The sequence below is a fragment of the Trachypithecus francoisi genome, unplaced genomic scaffold (genome assembly GCF_009764315.1).
Source record: "Trachypithecus francoisi isolate TF-2019V2 unplaced genomic scaffold, Tfra_2.0 Lachesis_group17, whole genome shotgun sequence".
Classification (NCBI taxonomy): domain Eukaryota; kingdom Metazoa; phylum Chordata; class Mammalia; order Primates; family Cercopithecidae; genus Trachypithecus; species Trachypithecus francoisi.
In genome coordinates this window covers 29,732,066-29,753,386 of record NW_022681462.1, presented here as the reverse complement: position 1 = coordinate 29,753,386, position 21,321 = coordinate 29,732,066, and the positions used below count along the sequence as shown (strand labels likewise).

Sequence of the window (21,321 nt, the reverse complement as noted above, 5' to 3'; positions counted from 1 at the left end):
AGAAGTGTTATTTAATCTCCAAGGAATTTGGGATTCTCCAGCTATCTTTCTGTTATTGATTTCTAGCTTAATTCCATTGTGATCTGAGAGCAGACATTGTATGATTTCTGTTCTTTCAAGTTTTTCAGGTGTTTTTTATGAGCCAGAATGTGGTCTATGTTGGTGAATATCCCTGTGAACCTATGAATAATGTTCATAATCCTACTGTTGGATAAAGTTGTCTATAGATGTCTATCATGTCCAGCTGATGAATGGTGTTGTTGAATTTCACTGTGGCTTTATTAATTTTGTGTCTGTTGGATCTGTTCTTTTCTAATAGGAGTGTATTGAAGTCTCCAACTATAATACTGTATTTATATATATATCTTCACAGATCTATTAGTTTTCTTTCACATATTTTAATACTCTGTTGTTAGGCACATACATGTTAAGAATTGTTACGTCTTCTTGAAGAATTAACCCCTTTATAATTATGTAGTGCTCTTTATTATCCCTGATAAATTTCCATGCTCTGAAGTCTGCTGTAACTAAAATTAATATTGCTACACCTATTTTCTTTCAATTCATGTTTTTAGCTTGGTATACTTTTCTTTATCCATTTACATTTAATCTATGTGTGTTTTATATTTAAAATGGATTTGTTTTAGACAATATATAGCTTGGTGTTCTTTTGTTTATCTTCTGACTCTTTATCTTTTTATTGTGTGTATGTATAAATATATATATATGCATATACATATTTATTTTTTATTTCAATAGCTTTGAGGTGCAAGTGGTTTCTTGTTATATGGATGAATTATATAGTGGGAAACTCTTGAGATTTTAGTGTGCCCATCAGCCATAGTGTTCATTGTACATAATATGTATTTTTTATCTGTACGTTTCCTTTCCCCCACCCCCTTCTGAGTCTCTAAAGTTCATTATATCACTCTATATGCCTTTGCATACTTATAGCTTAGCTCCCACTTGTAAGTGAGAAAATAGAATTTTTGGTTTTCTACTCCTATGTTACTTTACATAGAATAATGGCCTCCAGATCCATCCACATACTGCAAAATACATTATTTGGTTCCTTTTTATGCTGAGTAGTGTTCCATGGTGTGTGTGTGTGTGTGTGTGTGCGTATAACGTTTTCTTTACTCATTCATTAGACAATCGGCACTTAGATTGGTTCCACATCTGTGCAATTGTGAATTGTGCTGCTATAAACATACATGTGCAAATGTCTTTTTAATATAGTGATTTCCTTTTGGGAGGGTAGATACCCAGTAGTGGGACTGCTGTATCAAATGGTGAATCTACATTCAGATGTTCAGAGAATCTTCATACTGTTTTCCTTAGAGGTTGTACTAATTTACATTCCCGCTAGCCATGTATGAGAGTTTCCCCCTCATCCACACCAACATCTATTGTTTTTTGACTTTTTAGTAATGGCCATTCTTGAAGGAGTATAGTGCTATCTTACTGTACTTTTAATTTGCATTTTCCTGATGATTAATGATATTGATCATTTTTTCATATGTTTGTTGACCATTTGTATAGCTTCTTTTGAGAGATGTCTGTTCGTGTTCTTTGCCCACTTTTTCATGGGATTATTTGTTTTTTTCTTGCTGATTTGTCTGAGTTCCTTGTAGATTTTGGATATTAGTCCTTTGTTGGATGTGTAGTATGCAAATAGTTTCTCCCATTCTGTGGGATATCTGTTTACTCTGCTGATTATTCCTTTTGCTGGGCAGAAGCCTTATAATTTAATTAGGTCCCATTTATTTAGCTTTGTTTTCATTGCTTTTGCTTTTGGGGTCTAAGTCATGAAGTATTTACATAGGCCAATGTCTGGAAGAGTTTTTCCGAACTTTGTCTTCTAGAATTTTCATGGTTTCGGGTTGTATATTAAAGTATTTGATCCATCTTGAGTTGATTTTTATATAAGGTAAGAGATAGGGGTCCAATTTCATTCTTCTACATGAGGCTTGCCAGTTTTCCCAGTACCATTTATTAAATAGAATGCCCATTCCCCAATTTATGTTTTTGTATGCTTCGTCAAAGATCAGTTATTCTGTAAGAACCTAGTAGAGTTCCAGGAGGTAAAATTCAAAAAAACACTGGAGCTCCCAAATGACTAGGACTCCAAAATGACTGACCACCCCTGGAGTTTTTATGTCTCAGACTTGTCTACACTGAGCCTCCAGCTGTGTGTCAATTACAGTTCAGGACTTCCTGCCTGGCACTAGTTTCCACAGATTTTCAGCTCATGAGCATAGGGAAGCTCAAATTTTCACCTGAAATTCTGATAATTTAGTCTGCTGAAATAAACTGACAATAGACAGATTAATACTAGAAAAGGCCTAGAAATTTCCTATGTGCAAGTGCACAGGAGTAACACAAAATATGAGACTCAACAAGGGACCAGATGGTTGAAGCTTAAATATCATCTTCATAAAGTAGAGGAAAGTGGAGGATATAGGCAATTTTTAGAACAAGAATAAATTATTTTTAGGGGAGATGAATGGACCTAAAGAACAAATAGAAGCTTGAGACCAAGTTCATCTGGGTTCTGAGTGTGGTGTCCACATCAGTCTTCCTTCCTGGAATATACATTGATTTCCTCTAATTAATGAAATATCTAAGGAAGGGTATCACAACAATTGGATATTTCCTGAAAGATTCAGTCTTTAGGCAGGTAGGGTAACTTCAGAGAAAGCCCTTACTTTATTTGGTATTCTTCACGTGCTTTGAAGTCCAAAGAGTCATGTTTTGGGGCATGATTTTTAAGTCCCCACTAAGGTTTCTGCTCTAGTAAGTTTTCATTGTCTCTGTTTTCCTGTTGGTCTCTCTAATTTGGGAGACAGGGATTTGTCCTATGATCTCATGTCTCTGATGGATCTAAGACAATATATTCAGTTTTAGTGTGTTCAGCTTTTTATTTGTTATTAGGATGAAATGGTGACTTCCAGTTTTTTTACGTATGAGACTGGAAGCTGAAAGTCCCACTGTTGTTTTGAAGAAATTTAATGATATGTCTGTGAAGGATTAGGACTTCTGGTTTTGGCCTCAGTCCAACAGAATAAACCCCTCCTCATTTTTGGCTTTATAGAACACAGCCTACCTACTTCTTCCGCATGTTGATAAATAAAATCTACATATGATATGCCCAAACAGTGTACTTGGAAACTTCCATATGATATGCCTGATCAGCATACATAGAAATTTCCATATGACATTGCCAATCAGAGAACATAGATTCTTCCATGTGATATATCTGGGCAGTATACAGAGAATTCTACTATATGACATACCCAACAAGTGTACATAGGACCTTCCACGTGGCATGCCCAACAGTATACCATCCATATAACATGCCCAATTAGATATATAAATTTAGGTCAATAGTCTCATTTTCATGATAAGACTGTTGGGAAAGCACTTTAATAGGGAAAGAGGAATCCTGCTAGAATTTAATCAATCTAATCCTTCCTTCACAATCATGAACTCATATCTAATGAGCAATAGGTATGCAAGGAACAGAAACAGCAAAACAGAAAAGGCCCAAGACAAGGAAGTAGAACACAGACCTTGAAAAAATGAATAAATCACACATTAAAAGATATTTCTAATTATTATTATTTTAAATATGGAATGCTTCATGAATTTATGTGTAATCCTTGCGCAGGGGTCATGCTAATCTTCTCTGTATCGTTCCAATTTTAGTATATGTGCTGCCAAAGTGAGCACAAAAAATGTGTTTTTTTTTTAATTTTTTATTTTTTTAATTTTTTTATTATACTTTAAGTTCTAGGGTACATGTGCATAACGTTTATATCATGTATAACTCCCCAATGCAATCCCTCCCTCCTCCCCCCCCCCCTGATAGGCCCCAGTGTGTGATGTTCCCCTTCCCGAGTCCAAGTGATCTCATTGTTCAGTTCCCACCTATGAGTGAGAACATGCGGTGTTTGGTTTTCTCTTCTTGTGATAGTTTGCTAAGAATGATGGTTTCCAGCTGCATCCATGTCCCTACAAAGGACGCAAACTCATCCTTTTTTATGGCTGCATAGTATTCCATGGTGTATATGTGCCACATTTTCTTAATCCAGTCTGTCACAGATGGACATTTGGGTTGATTCCAAGTCTTTGCTATTGTGAATAGTGCCGCAATAAACATACGTGTGCATGTGTCTTTGTAGTAGAGTAATTTATAATCCTTTGGGTATATACCCAGTAGTGGGATGGCTGGGTCATATGGTACATCTAGTTCTAGATCCTTGAGGAATCGCCATACTGTTTTCCATAATGGTTGAACTAGTTTACAATCCCACCAACAGTGTAAAAGTGTTCCTATTTCTCCACATCCTCTCCAACATCTATTGTTTCCTGACTTCTTAATGATTGCCATTCTAACTGGTGTGAGATGGTATCTCATTGTGGTTTTGATTTGCATTTCTCTGATGGCGAGTGATGACGAGCATTTTTTCATGTGTCTGTTGGCTGTATGGATGTCTTCTTTTGAGAAATGTCTGTTCATATCCTTTCCCCACTTTTTGATCTGCCAAAATTGACAAATGGGATCTAATTAAACTAAAGAGCTTTTGCACAGCAAAAGAAACTACCATCAGAGTGAACAGGCAACCTACAGAATGGGAGAAAATTTTTGCAACCTACTTATCTGACAAAGGGCTAATATCCAGAATCTACAAAGAACTCAAACAAATATACAAGAAAAATGTGTTTTTTTAAAATAATAATCTACTTAGTCTCTTCACAGCTACACAAGAAGATATTGCATTTTTTTAAAAAAATAGAATGCATCAAGTATTTACATGCCACCTTGTGCAAGGGTCATGTTGATCTTCTCTGTATCATTCCAATTTTAGTATATGTGCAGCTGAAGTGAGCACACATAATGCAGTTTTAAAGAAAAGTAGAATGATAAATTAAAAGGGGCAATGGGAGGATAAGAAAAAATTCTTAGAAATTAAAAGTATGTGATTATCAAAGAGAAATCAAAAAAACACTAAAGCATTAATAAAATAAAAATCTGTCAGAACAAAAAGAAAATGCAATATATTCACTCTAGCAAAATTTCAATCAAAACATAGAATGAAATGTATTGTCTTCAAGGTTTTTAAAGTGAATTATTTTAACTAGAGTTCTGTATTTAAACTGAGTAACAATTAACCACAAGGACAAAATTAAGAATTTTCTGCATGCAGGATATCATAAAATTTACCTTTAATGCATTTATTTACCAAGAAAAAAATAATTGAGAATATGTCCTAGGAATAGTAAAATATAATCTAAACATATAATCAAAAAGACAAAAACAATAATGTATAATTATGAGAGGAGAGAAATGAAAAGAAAGTTTAGAATACAAGGTGTGCAGTAGGCTTAGAGAGCAACTCATTAAAAACACAAAGTGAAATTGTGTTCACATTAACAAATTACATATTTGAAAGCTGAATGAACTTAGTGTTATGGTGCAGGCATAGTATCTTTTTTTTTTTTTTCCAGTGGAAAAATGTAAACAAGGCATTTAAATTTAAGGAAAACCGAAAAGTTGTTTGAGTAATTGGAGGTCTGAATTCTGGGGGGGGGAAAAAAAAGTCAATTTTTTAACCTGGTAGTAGTCAATCCATGCTAGAGCTAGCAAACAATTGGGAAGTGGAGAGGAAAATAAAGAGAAGTAAGGGAATGGGGTGCCACTGATTTTTTTTTTTTAATTTTCTATGGCGGGAATTGAAGACACATTTTGTAGAAGTTGATGGATTAAGAAAAATAAGTTGCATTGTATTACCTATCCTAAGATAGAAGGCGATCTGAACATTCTAATATCAGTTGCCAAGACTATTGGAGCATAGGGAAGAGAGGTATTAGAAATGTAGCTGAGCTAGATTTTTGAATTTCAAAGCAAGGAATCCATAGTTATTATTAGGTTTTGGCTAACCAAAAACACATATGGAAAAAAATATAGTATTTGGAGAGAAACAGTTGAAGATGTTTACCTCTAGGGAATGATAATTGGAAAGAACATAAGAATTTTGTACCATCTGTTTAGTTTGAGTTGTTTCTGTTTTTGTTTTTTTTTATCATGTGCATTTATTATTTACTGTAAAAGTCAGGGTCCTGTCAGGAAGTGAAGGCATATTCAAACTGAGTAACTCATGGAGCATTTAATTAAGAGATTATTTATTATAATTTTGGTTTCTCCATATCTACAAACAGTAGATAGTGTTCTATCCTGGCTTAGTAACAGTAGGGGCTATTACACCTCCTAGGTCTAAAGAATGGGAGGGAGTGGTCACCAGAACTGGGAATTATTATAAAAGCTACATGGATAGAGCAGCCTGACAAGAAGGTGGCATGTGCAAGAGAAATACAGCCAATCTACAGTGACGTGGAAGAGAGGAAAGACACCAGTGGAATAATTACCCTGACTCCATTCTCCTTTCACTTTTCATGTTTTGCAGGTTCCTCCCATGACTGACAGCTTAGAAGCCAGAGGTCAAAGGAGCCTATCAGTCAATGCGCTCTATGCAAATATGTCCAGGGAGCAGGATAGAACAAGGTATAAAAGGGTGGAACTCTATCTAGAGGAGCAAAATGAAGATATCTAACACATTGACATTAATAAAATATGTAGAATGTCATTACAATGTGTCAAATTTACACAGAAAAATAATCACAAAATAATCAATGTCATAGTCAACTATTGGTGGTGTTTTATGCCAGGTGCACTTTAGCTGGTTAACTGGAGGATTTGAGTGAAAGTACGTCTTTTTTTTTTTTTTTTTTTTTAAGAGAAAGCGAGAAGTGGCCGGGCGCGGTGGCTCAAGCCTGTAATCCCAGCACTTTGGGAGGCCGAGACGGGCGGATCACGAGGTCAGGAGATCGAGACCATCCTGGCTAACATGGTGAAACCCCGTCTCTACTAAAAAAAATACAAAAAACTAGCCGGGCGACATGGCGGGCGCCTGTAGTCCCAGCTGCTTGGGAGGCTGAGGCAGGAGAATGGCGTAAACCCAGGAGGCGGAGCTTGCAGTGAGCTGAGACCCGGCCACTGCACTCCAGCCTGGGCGGCAGAGCGAGACTCCGTCTCAAAAAAAAAAAAAAAAAAGAGAAAGCGAGAAGTTAAGGAAACATCTGAAGGGCAATGGGCAAGTGATGCCTGAAAGGTACTGGCAGAAGATAAATGGTATGTTATTTTAAGCCAATAGAAAGCTTAATCCTGTGAGGGAAACTCTGGGAAATGTACACCATATGAGTCAGAATTACTCCAAGAATGAGGGAGCTAGGACACTTAGCTTCCTGAACCACTGGGTGTGATCTGCCCCTGTAGGCAAGGGACCTTCCTAGGATCTAGAAAAAAAAGACTAAAGGCAGCTAGATGTAGATAGTGGCCATTGGATGTTGGCCAAAGCAAAAGGAAGATCTGAAGGGTAAGGGAAGAACATTGCTGGTGTCTATACTTCTGGTCAATATGCCACAAGTACAAATGCACCAGTTACAGTGTTAAGCATCACTGCTTGAATTTACAGCCAGCTTTTGAGGGTATCGATATGGAAAGTGTTCTTAAAAGTCCCATCTTATTGTCGTGACAGCAAAGATAGTTATATAAGTCTGTTATTATTTCTGGCAATTAAAAAAACTGTTTTGAAATTATTTGAGTCACATTTCATTTTAATATTTTTGACAGTCTGTAATTTTAGAATAAACACTTTCAAATACATCATTTACCATATTTTAACATATTGGAGTTACATAATCTGTGTATCAGTATACCAGAGTGAATTTGGTTTTGTGAAGACCTCAGAAGAAAAGCTTACCTGCAATCTCCATGTCTAAACCTGAATAGGTGAAAATGTTCCCTTGATTAGGAAATGTGTAGCTCTGCTGTGTTTATATTTGTTTGTTTTAAATGCAGGCTCATGAATGTCTACTTATGTAAAACTGTACAGTTGAGTGCACTTCTGTATTACGACTTCTCTGTGCTCAGCTCAATCCCAGATAGGGCTGAGGAGCATGCTTGAGACTCATGCCATCACCCTCATGAGACAGCACATAAATGTATAACATGTTTATTCATGTCTCATAAGACCAAAATTTGTTTAACATTTTTCTTTTTACATGCTTAAATGTTTGTGCTCAGACTTTTAGGTTATGATACTGAGTTTTGATGGATTCTTTTCCTAGTGTTGCATTTTAAGAATGTGTTTTTTCAGATGAATTGAAAATCTTACCGTTGTTTAGTTACTCAACTAATATTTGTTGAATGCATACTATATGGAGGAAACTGGTCTAGTGCTTGGGATTCCTCAGTGAACGCAAGTGATAAACATCCCTGATCTGCTGCTTACGTTTAAGCAAGGAGGCTGAGTCAATAAATCATGAACATATGTAATACATTAGAAGGTACTACATGCTGTAGAAAAGTGATGACATAAAGCAGAGGATATTGGAAATGTTAGCATCAGGGAGCAGGGTGTAGTATTAAAAGGTCAGAGTGGGCCTCATTGCAAAGGGTAGATTTGAGCAAAGACATCAGAGGTATAAGGAAATTAGGCATGTGAACATAGGAGGAAAAAGCATTTTAGGCAGACATAATAAATAATTTAAAAACCAAAAGACAGGCTTGTATCTTTAAAAAGTGTTTATCTTCTGGTCAAAAGTGTCATTGTAGTTGTTTGTTGAGACGAGACTGTGGGAAAGTGTGAGTGGAACCAGGGAAATCAGTTAAGAAGTAGTTTTAAAAATTAATCCAAGAAAGAGATAGTGAGAACTTAAGTTAATTTAAAATGAATATTGTTTGCTAGGGGAAAAAAGAAATTCTAAAGAAAAATTTGCCCGTTGGCCAATTAAGTTCATCAGGCTTAATATGAAATAAGCATAAAGGCATCAGTTCATTTTCAGCTCACGGTGACCAGTTTGACTGGGGTTTCTAAAATGACAAGAGAGATTCAAATGCCGCAGCTGGCTTCCAAGTCAAGAAAGTGTAATGGTGGCTGTTTCTCATTGTGGTTCTCTTTTTAAAGTGATAAAAATCACCTAATTAGTATGACTTAAATAAAGGATTTAAAAACTGACAGACTTCGTTTTGAAACAAATTAATTGAGTGTACAAAATGATTCTGCTCTTACCTAGTTTCTCAAGCTGAGAACCAAACTGCTAATGTGTATGGGAATATAGCACTTTGCTGGGATTTTTATTTTAATTTAAAAATTTTGAGTCTTTTTTGCTATTGTTGCTGTTTTGATGTGTGCCCAACTTGCCAGTATATGCTGTGGAAAGGCTCGGAAACATTTCAACCCACTAAGTCCCTCATCAACGGGGAGGAGCGCTTTGTACTGTACAACAGAAAATAAATTCTGCTTATCACCTGCTATGGGATACTTATAAACATTTACTAAGGATCCATTCACAGAGAAATTCCCAATACATTCTAAAAAGAAACCTATCAAAATGTAAAAGTAAAAATAAAAACTTCAACTAGATAAAGACACATCTAAATAATTATTAAATCGAAGCTGAAATCGTCTCAGTGATTTACAAAAGGATAATAATGTTCACAACACTTATTATGACGAAGACTTTGGCCAAATAGTATGTAAAAGAATAAGCATAAAAGTTTTCCTACTAAAAGGCAACAAAAATAAATGTTAAAATATTGAAACAAGGCATTATATTCAAAGACAAAATAAAACCTATTTAAAATAAGACAAAGAAGAAAGAGAAAGAAGTTTTATAAATAAAAAATATTATTCAAAAACAAAACCCAAGATCCCATAGTAAATTGTTTAGCAGACAAATGAAGCACATAATGAAGCTCATATATCACCAAATAGCCTGACTAAAAAAAAAAGTAAAATAAAATAAATAATGAAGGGTGTGCGTGTGTGCATGTGAAAATACACAAAAAATTACAAAATTATAACTGAAAAAGGCATTACAGTAACAAATATTGATGAATTTAATACGTATTTAGACATGTACTTTATAACTAAGCTAATATTTTTCAAAATCTGGATGACATGGATGATTTTCTAAGCACTATAGAAGTTTTCTTTGATAAAAATCCTGAAGCAGCCAGTAATTATGGAAGTAATTAAGAAAGTTGCTAAGTAATGAATCTTCTAGTCCCCAAAGTTCCAAGCCCATATAATTTCATGGAAAAAATGTCATATTCTATTCAAAATAATTCACAAATATTCAGAAAGAACGTGCAAAAATTCTTTTACAGGAGATAGTGTGGCACTTATTCCCAACCTTGACAATAAAAAAAACAGAGCAAAATCATCTGTGCCTATAGCCAGATAATCCATCAAAACAAACAAACAAAAAGTAATAAATACACGTAAAAGATGAGTCCAACCGTAATATATTATCCAAATCTATTTACCACACTTTATTGAAGGATATAAAACAAGAATTGAGCAAATGGAGAGACAAATCATATCTTTCTATGGAATCCTCACTACATTAAAGAAGTTAGTCCTTGTGAAATGAACTTATATTTTATTATAAAGTAGAGTAATTTTAGAAAATTACCCCAAATTACTGTGTGACTACTTATAACTACAAAGGGATGAGAATTGTCAGAAAATATTAGAAGAGAAGAATAGTAATGGTTAGAGATTGACTTTAAAAGATCAAAATATATTATAAAATCACAATAAATGTAAAGGTATGCTTTTCATGCCATAATAAATAGGTGAATCAACGAATCAGAATTTTAAGTGAAAATACAGATACTTAAATTTCTATTTCTGTCAACTTTGCCATATAAAATAGATAACATTTAAAATTTGTGGTTAAAGAAATGTTGACAAGACTGTCAGTCTGGTATTTTGGGGGGTAAATACATTAAATTACTACTTTATATATCACTACAAAATATATTTGAAATTGAAATAGATTAAATATATCATCAAAACCTAAGCATATTAGAAATTATTTAGATAACTAATGAAAGATCTTTAGCTTCTAATCTATATGGGGAAAGACTAATAGATTTTGTAACATTAAAATAAAAATTTCCACGTGAAGAATAAATATCCAAAGTAAATTCAAAATGTAACAATCCCGGAAAACATATTTGCTACATATTTAATAGAGGATTCATATTTTATTCTAATAGTTGCAATAATTTTTCCCCTAATCCTCCCCACATCCTTGGAGCAGATCTTCCTACTCAGTGTACTCTGGAGCTCTGATGTGTCATGATGGGTTTACCAGTAGACTGTGATATTGATTTCCCAGGACACTGAGCAGGGTCTGAAGTAGCCAACTGCAAAGAGTTTCATATTTTACCTCATAGTTTGTAAGAGTATTATGATTTCTTTATGTGCCAGTTTGTGAAAAAGAGTAAGGAATACTGCAGCATTAGAAAATCCTGCTCAATGGCCGGGCGCGGTGGCTCACGCCTGTAATCCCAGCGCTTTGGGAGGCCGAGGAGGGCGGATCACAAGGTCAGAAGATCGAGACCATCCTGGCTAACATGGTGAAACCCCGTCTCTACTAACATTACAAAAAAATTAGCCAGGCGCGGTGGGCGCCTGTAGTCCCAGCTACTCCGGAGGCTGAGGCAGGAGAATGGCGTGAACACGGGAGGCGGAGCTTGCAGTTAACCGAGATCGCACCACTGCACTCCAGCCTGGGTGACAGAGCAAGACTCTGTCTTAAAGAAAAAAAAGAAAAGAAAAGAAAATACTGCTCACAGCCTGCCATTTATAGCTCTAAAAAACATCTGATTTTGTTCCCTTGACCACAGATGACTGGGTTTGTGTCAACTTCTGAATCAAACTGAGCCAAAATCATATTATCTTTTCGTGGAAATTTGGAATTGAGAATTAGAGATTAATCCAAGCAAAAAACTTCAAGCACTCACAAGCTATAGGACTATTCAGAGTTGAAGGCAAAATTTATATCTTGGCAACCCCAACCGTGCAAGAGATGAAGATTTGGTTTGTGAAGAAAGTGCAATATTCTGGATCCAGACTGCCTAGTTCTGAATCTCATCTCTACCACTTATGACGGGTATAACCTTAAATAAAAAACTTGTTTCCTCATCTTTGGGGATCCTAATAGTTCCTACCTCATAGGACAGTTGTGAGGATTAAATAAATTGCTTTATGAAAAGAATGTAAATGTCCCTAACAACACTTTTAACCATGATATAAGTATTCCTACTATAATGTTGTTATTATTACCATTGTAGGTGGAGGAACAAAAACTTGCCAAGAAAAGTAATCTTCAGAGAGAAAACGTGGAAAAACATACACAAAAAGGGATTCTTACACTGTGAGAGAGAGGCTTCTTGAAGTCTTGTAAGTTCTGCTATGTGGCCAGTGAAGAAATAGGATAATACATTGAATGTATCTCTATAATAACAACTTCTCCTTTTTCTACCATCTACAGAAAACTTGTTTGAACCAAATTGAATAGAATTTCTGTTTCTTGCATTGGAGAAAGCTGGCAATTTTTACAAATCAATTAAAAAAAGATGAGCCCTCTGCCCACCCCGAGTGTACATACTTAGCAAAAGGAGGACAATATATATACAGGTTAATAATATTTAATGAAAGCAATGAGAAATAAAAATGCCATCTTACTTTTTAAATATCAAATTGGAAAACAATCTACAGACTAACACTTATGTTGATTAGGGGATAGGAAAGTTAGCCCACTCATGTAGCGTTTTCTCACCAGATAATTCCACTTTTGAGGAATCACTCCAGAGAAATAAGATGCTCAGAAGAGGCTAAACGAGAATAGTCCCTACAGTATCATTTATAAAGTAAAACAACAAATCGAGTATTTAAAACCATTGAATTAAAAAATTGTGATGTATTCTGTGAATATTTTGCAGCTTTAAATATGAGACTCTGATTTGTAAATAATTTAGTATACTTTCAAAGGCAAACCTGATCTTAGAAGACCCTATGAAAAATAGATTTCTCTAAGTTGTCTGTGAATACATATGTGCAAACACACACAGACACATAAATGAATACACATGCATACATATGACTATCAAATATATATTTACACATATACATAACATATCTACAAATACATACATATATGTGGGCATGTGGGTGTTTGTACATTATGTGTATTTACATAGAGAATAATTTTGTAAAAGCATACCCCAGGGGTTGGTAAACTACTTCTTTTAGTCCAAATCCAGTCCACTACCTGATTTTGCAAATATTGGAACATAGTCATATTCATTTGTTTATGTATTACCTTCAGTTGCTTTCATGCTACAGTGGCAAAGTTAAGTTGTTGAGACAGAGATTGCATGCCTGCAAAACAGTAAAATATTTACTATCTGGACCTTTGGCAAACAGAAAGTGTTTGCCAACCTGTATTATAAAACCAGAATGTTGTGACTATGGTGATGGGATTTCAAATGATTAAATTCTTTTCTTTTTTCTTATGTATAACACAATTTATATGTAGATAATTTTCTTGGATAATAACTTTTAAAAATGAATAATAACTAGCTAACTATCATTCATTTAGAATGAGAAAGACTGCTATAATTTAATTTTTACAAAATCGAAAAAATTTCTACTGGTTTTATGCATGTACTAATTCACAATGAAAATGTGTTTTGGAGTTTTATAACCATATGTGTCATGTAAATAGCTACAACAGCAACAACAAAACTTTGTAGTTCTAGCTTCATGTGTTTAATAGAAGCAGCATTTGCAAAGAATTCATGGAGATGTTGTGTTTTTGAGGAACAGAACATATATTATCTCAGTTTTATTTAAAAATATTTTTGTTTTCAAAATATTGGATTGTCTTAATGCTTGTGATAGAGAGTTGCCTCTGAGGTCAAGATGTTTTTGAGGTTGCTATCTATAGAAGATTTTCTTTTGAAGAGGTCCAGATTTTATGCAGACACCAAAAGATCGGAGATGGCAACGCGAAGAGTTTTATATTATAGCATTGCCTGGCAAGAGAAAATAGATACTAGCCAAGAATAGCATCTGGTTGATTTGGGCTAGATTATGCTTGTTAGTTACATCAATTACTCTTGTTCCAAATCCTTTCTAAGTGGTCATGCTGTCTTTTCTTAAATTCCTAAGGGAGGCTCTCCAGTGGAAAGAAGATGGACTGACAGCCTAATGTTCCATACGGTTATTATATTCCTCATTATGAACAATGGTAGGCAGATTGCAATAATCTCATGTGAGTTTTGAGAGTGATTTCGTTTTTCTGAGGGTATTGAGTTTGAGAATTGAGGAGGAGAGGATCAATCCCTGGGGCTGGAGTTAATCACAGTCTAAAGTGTTCATGTCATGATCATTAAGATGTAGTCAGTGCATAGGGGAAAAATGTGTTGTCATTCCAGAATGTGAAATTAAGATAACTTTTTCAGAGTTATTATTAAGTCAACACTTAATGGGTAAAAGTTCCTAGCACCCATTATAAACCACTAGCATACCACCTTGATTTAATGATAATCAGTGAATTAGTTTATATAAATATAGATTGCAGTTACAGTAAAAAGAGCAAATATGTAAAAAACAAAGAAGGTTTTGGGAAGGAACGAACAGTATTTTGTGTGTCAAATTGTATTGAGGGAGAGACGCTGAATCTCATAAAAGTAAGCAATACAATTATTGTAGGCCTCAGTTGGAAAACAGATTTTGTTTCTAAATACAATCTGTTGAGGAGCAGTGTTCAATTGGCAGAGGGTATTGGAGATGATTGTCAGGCTCCTTCCAGGCTCACTGAGAAAGCATGCCCTAATTGATTAGTGATACTTCCAGGGCGTAAGGGGAAGGATTGTACATGAACTACGTCTTTGCTAACTTTCCATAGAGGTAAAATTTGCAATGAGTCAAAGAGAATTTCCATGGCCTAGATTATATGAATCTCTTAGGTCTAGCCTCACTCTTCAACCAACTTGTTTTCTTTACTCCACAAGCAATCATGTGACTAATGTTGGCTTCTCAGGTTCTAACTTGCTTGGAGAAATGATACTAAAGGAAGAAAATATGAGCGTTCTGTTCCACAAGAACAAATCAGCCACCTACCCACCCCATCTCCAAAATTTGAAGAATAAAATTAATCAGGGTGTTCTATTCACTGCTCTCATGGATCAAAGGACACTTTTTAATAATTCTGTTTGGTCCTAACTTGGTCAGGTAATGAAGCTTTTTTTCTCTTCGTCCAACTATCCAGATGAGAAGTGGACTGATGGCCAGTGCATTTCTTCCTTCAAACTTTCATTGTGGCTCAAATGTGGATAAAAGTGTTTTGACATTGACTCATAGCCTCCAATTACTCCCTCCAACACTGGACCAGATGAGCAACCTGAGACAGGTCCATCCTGGTACTAAAGAAATGAAAACCTTACTACAGGGTCATTGGCCAGCGATGCTTTCAGGGAAAGATTTTTATCAAAAGGGGGAAATGTGAAAGTTGTCAGAATAAAAATGGAGTCACTTGTGTTAATAACAACAACCCTCACAAACAGAGTAAGAAAAGGTCATGAAAAGAGGGTTCTCATGCATAAGCACCTAATAATAGGAACTATCACAAAAAACTCTACTGAAACCACAATGTCGCACAAAGACAACTGCAACTTTACACAAAAAAAGTACTTCTGCAAGGAAGCCGGGCATGGTTGTTCGTACTGTAGACTTTGGGAAGTTGAGGTGAGAAGATCACTTGAGCCCAGGAGTTTGAGACCAGCCTGAGCAACAAAATGAGAACCTGTCTCAAAAGAAACAAAACAAAACAAAAAACAAACAAACAAACAAAAAACTTTTGTGAAGACATCTGTTTAGCCACTGTCTTTACAGCTTCAAACTGGCATTACTCTTGTTATTGACCCTTAGAGCCAAGGATATTTATCTCAAAATAATTATTTAATTCTTCTATTTTTTGTCTTCATTTATCTCCCTGAATATGCACATAGTTTACTATGGCACATGTATTCTCCTTGCAATGACCTATTCTTGAATAAATATTCTTTTCTTTTAGAGACTCTGTCTCTGTTATTAAGGTTAACGTTCCTAACTTCTTAATACCTAAAACTGTTAGGTATTTCTTTTGACCTAAGATTTACATGAAGCAATTAATGAGGCACTCAAGGGCACCATGAAAGAAGAAAGATTGGGGGATATCTGCACATCTGCATTACATTAACAGTCTCATTTATGCCTTTTTCTTTGGTGTAAACTTGTCTAGCTTTGGTCTCTTTCCCAAAGGTCCAGCAGGCTAACCATGAATAATGGTGTCTGAAGCATGGTCAGTTTGGTAGCATCATTCAGAGTTCACACTGGCTGGCTGCCCTGATAAGACTCTGCTTGGTAGCCTGTAGCATTTCAGTAAAAGCCTACCATGACCTTCAGCCCCCAGCACAGTACTCTCTCAATAAGTACTTTGTGGTGGACATGTATTTGTTGTATAATATAGCTTATACAGATAAAGAAGATCTAGGATGTGTGTGATCAGTAAGTTTTTCTTTATAATAAAGTGGGGTTTTTTTTGCTTCCTAATTTTCTATTATCACTCCACTGATGTGGAAGACGGAAGGGGCTGTTCACTCTCCATTGGTCTTTATTTGGTTTTTCCCTTGTGATCGAGATGTGTCCCTCCTTGTAGCTAAGGCCAACTTAATTACCAGAAGAGTTTTGCTTACGATTGTGGAATGCAGAACTGGACGGGATCTTAGAGACTGCTTAGGTTCCTCCCTTCATGTTTTTTTTTTTTTTTTTTTTTTTTAAGAAAGACCTTAAAAATTGAGGGCTTTGCTCATGGCCACTTAGATTCCTATTTTTAGAGCTGGAACATATACATAGCTCTGATTTCCAGTTTGATACTCATTCGATTACACTGCCACTGGTTTCCAAGTGAAATTTAAGCTTATTTCAGCCTTTTCAAAATTCTTGCAGTTGATCAGCCATAATTTCATTCCTTCAGTTTGAAGCAGCTTATTGCTTCATGTTTGAGAGAAAGTCACTATTTCATCCTGATGATGGTTCTTTTGTAATGGCAGGCTAACAAACTTTTCTGTTTGAGTTTAGGAAGTGCTTGTGAAAGAGGGGTGCTGTGTGCCATAAATATAAATGGTTATCTTCTACTAAAACAAACTATAGCATATCACATCTGATATTTTTCGTGAGTTTGCATATAGATAGTATGAATTAGGAAATGCACTTTTTTTGAACTCTACAGCTGTTCATAAAATTGTCACAGAAATTTGCATTTAAAATATACATATAGGGAATTTGCACACATTTATGGAGCTCTCTGAGTCCTTAAGGGGTAGAATTTAATACCTGCCTGCAAATACTTGGTTATATGCTAGGAAAAGAATGGATAGCTGATATATGTGAGCCTTAGTTAATTTGGGCTGCGTGAGCTTTAATAATGGACAGGTCCTTGGAATTGACATAATAATTCTAAAAATATAGGATAATATTATGCTTTTTTTCTTACAATATAGCAAAGCTAATAACATATTATTGGGTTAAGGCGATTTCTATGACTTCACACTTTTAAAAATCAAAATTTGAATGAAAGGTCAGCAAATGTATAAAATGGAATTGTTTAACTAAAATAAATTATTTACATAAGACATCTGGATTTAAATCAGCTTTTGTAGGCTGTGGACTTTTGCACGTTTAAAACTTCTGGAACTAACTGCGTTATTCCAAAGCGAGTTTGACTTTAAATAGTTAATTTCATTGCATTCGCATGGCTATAAAGATGGAAACAATACAAACTAAGGAAAGTAAGAGGGAGAAGAGATGAAGGAAAAGTAACTATTAAAAACTACTTAATGGGTACTATGCTTACTACCTAGGTGAGGGACTCATTCGTACTCCAAACCTCAGTATTATGCAATGTAGCTTTGTAACAATCTGGCATGCATACCCCTGATTCTAAAATAAAAGTTGAAAATAAATAAAGAAATAGTTAATTTTTGCTAGAAATTTATTTTGTATTCTAAAAGTAGAGCATACTTATTGTGGATAATTTAGAAAATACAAAAATATACTAAAATTAGAAAAAGAATGTTCTTGCAATTCCACTATCCAGAGATAATTTTCATAAACATTTTTGTGTATCTTTCCTGGATAAAAGTTTCAGTGAGAATATAAACTTCCAAAACTTCATTGTTAAAATTTATGTTGTATTATATTGAATCAAGCCATGGTTAAATGTTTTCTTCTTTTGGGGCATTTAGAATGTTTCTGTTTTTCACTGGTATTAACAATTTTGATAAACATTTTTATACTTGTTCATTTGCACACCCTTCTAATTATTTGTTTAGGATAGATTACCAGAATTTAGATTCTGTTTAGATTAAAAGCTTCCTGTATTAATAAATTATTGGATAAACATTATATATTACCCTCTAAAAAGGCTATATCAAATGTGCCAAAGATGCTTTCTTCCTCTACATGACCTAAAACTCTGAATACCTGCTCACATCTTTGCTGATGTGATAGAAAAAAGGTAACCATGAAGTTTGACTTTTTGTTTTAAATTACTCATAATTTATATTTTTTGTTAAAATATTTTAAAAATTCAAAATGCAGAGTATTTAAAACTAATATTTAAATTAAAAAATCAAAATTTAGAGATTACTTTTCAAAATCTATAAGGAACTCCAACAACTCAATAGCAGAGATAACAAACAAACTGATTTTAAAATGGTCTAAGGCAGTGGTCCTAACCTTTTTGGCACTAGGAACTGGTTTTGTGGAAGACAATTTTTTCATGAATGGGGTGGAGAGGGGAATAGTTTCAGGATGAAACTGTTCCATCTCAGATCATCAGACATCAGTTAGATTCTCATAAGGAGTGTACAACCCAGTTTCCTTGCAAGCGCAGTTCACAATAGGGTCCACACTCCTATGAGAATCTAACAACAGGGCTGATCTGACAGGAAGCAGAGTTCAGGTAGTAATGTTCCTTCACCTGCTGCTGACCTCCTGCTGTGTGACCCAGTTTCTAACAGGTCTCGGACCAGTACCTGTCTGCAGCCTGGAGATTGGTGACCCCTGGGCTCAGGAACTGAATGGACCTTTCTCTAAGGAAGACTACAAATGGCCAGCAGATGTATTAAAAAATGGAAATATCACTAATTATTAGGGAAATATAAATCAAAACCACAATGAGATACCACTTCATTCCTGTTTTGATGCCTATTACCAAATATTTTTTCAAAAGGTGACTGCTGGTGAAGATGTGGAAAAGTTAAAACCCTTGAACACTGTTAGTGGGAATGTAAATTGATGCAACCAACATGGAAAACAGTATGAAGGTCCTTCAAAACATTAAACATAGATATACTATATGATCCAGCAATCCCACTTCTGGATACATCTCCAAAGGAAATGAAATCAATATCTTGAAGAGATGCCTGCACTATCATGTTCATTTCAGCATTATTCACACTAACCAAGACATGGAAGCATTCTAAATGTCCATCAGTAGTTGAATTAATAAAGAAAGTGTGATATATAAACACAAAGAAATATGATTTACAAGGAAATCCTGCCATTTGCAAAAACATGGATGAATCTGGAAGACATTATGCTAAGTAAAATAAGCCAAACACAGATGGACTAGTACTACATGGTATCACTTATACGAGGAAACTAACATAGTGAAACCCATAAAAAGAGAATGAAATTGTGGTTGCCAGGAGATAGGGGAAGGGAGAAATGAAGATATATTAGTCAAAACCTATACAGTTTTGGTTATAAAAGATGGATAAGTCCCAGAGATCTACTGTGAAGCACAGCGCTTATAATTAGCAATACTATATTGCATACTTAAAAATTTGCCATGAAGGTAGATCTCATATTAAGTGTTTTTATCACAAATGATAAGATGACAGGAGAAAACTTTTAAAGGTGATGGATAGGATTATGTATACATTGTGGTGATGGTTTGGTAGATGTTTACTTATCTCCAAACTCATCAGGTAGTATACATCAAATTGGTATTGCTTTTTGTATGTCAATCATATATAAATAAAGTTGTTTATAAATGTATAGAGATTAGAATGACAATATTTGTGTGATAAAAACAGAAAAGTTATCAATTATTTTGGTTATAGTTGTGCAGTCATATCTGTTTGTGTATATGTGTACATGACATCAAATCTTACATATAAAGCTCATGTTTCCCTTGTTCTCTTAAATCCCATTTCTCCACTTTCCTCTCCAGACACAACCATACATCACAGATTTGCTGTACATCATTCCAGTCCATATTTTAACTCCAGGTGGGTTTTTTTTTTAACATTAGATTTTAAATAATGAACATGTGTCTAAATGACAAAACTCTAAGTTTTACTAGTTTTTCTGGTATTAATGCTTCTTATATCCAAACTTTTTATTTTTCATTAAGTTATATTTCATCCTTAGGTAATTCTGTTAGAGAGGAAGAGCTCAGTTAGGAAATGGAGTTTAGGCTCGAGGTTGAATGAAAAAGATGATTTAGATGGTTCAGGCTTGTTTTAACTGTGTTTTACCCTGAAGTAGCAAACAAGAAGTGCAAAGGATACAAATAAGGTAAGAATCTAAGTGGACAGATGCAGCACCCCATTTTCTTTTTCATATTTCACACAGGCTTTTCCTAAGTTCAGTGGTCTTTAATAGCCCATGTGGAATGAAATGCTCTCCAGAGAGAAAGATCATAGAAAGCCTGAATTCCTTGCTGTTTGTATTCTGAAAATCATCAGCACCCAAAAAACTTTGCCATTATTTTGGGGTACCCTACATCCATCCTCTCATGTTCCTCAATAAGATAATCCCAATTTTACTTGAGTTGACAATGTTTCAGGTTAAACATACCCTTTCAGTCTCCTTTGATGTTATAGATGAAACAACTTTAGCTAATGGGAGTGGGGAAGACAAAATTTACCTGGGGGGCTTTGGGAAAAGTCTTTATAAAAAGTGTTTGATTCAGCTGCTGTGTATCTCTTCATCCTGGACTTTTGGCAGGCATCTGATAGCATAAGAAGAACAGGGGTCACAACCTAAGGATACCATATTGAGAAGCTAGAAGTATTTCCAGATTTCTTTTGTGTAAGAGAAGTTAAAAAAAGATGCTTTGGGAGGGGAGATGTAAAAAGAAGTAAAAAATAAGAGAGGAGAGGAAGGGAGGGAGCAGGAGACAGGGAAAGGAAGGAGAGAGACAGAGACTAATTTGGATAAACCACTATCTTAGAGATATCTGTTACTAGCAAGTAAATGCAATTTCTAATTGGGACAGTCATATAAATTAGTAATTCTACAACTTAGGGAATACCACCCAGAGTGGTCACACCACCCACAAGGA

At 35.0% G+C, this 21,321-nt stretch overlaps 2 non-coding genes across 2 annotated transcripts; both read right to left on the bottom strand.

The window, feature by feature from the left end:
• Positions 1 to 3,625: 3,625 nt before the first annotated feature.
• On the bottom strand, positions 3,626 to 3,732 carry LOC117063210. Its single transcript, XR_004428809.1, has one exon. It is a non-coding gene; the product is annotated as a U6 spliceosomal RNA (small nuclear RNA).
• A 1,057-nt stretch (positions 3,733 to 4,789) lies between these two features.
• Positions 4,790 to 4,895, bottom strand: LOC117063090. The gene has a single exon (XR_004428718.1). It is a non-coding gene; the product is annotated as a U6 spliceosomal RNA (small nuclear RNA).
• Between the last annotated feature and the right edge of the window lie 16,426 nt (positions 4,896 to 21,321).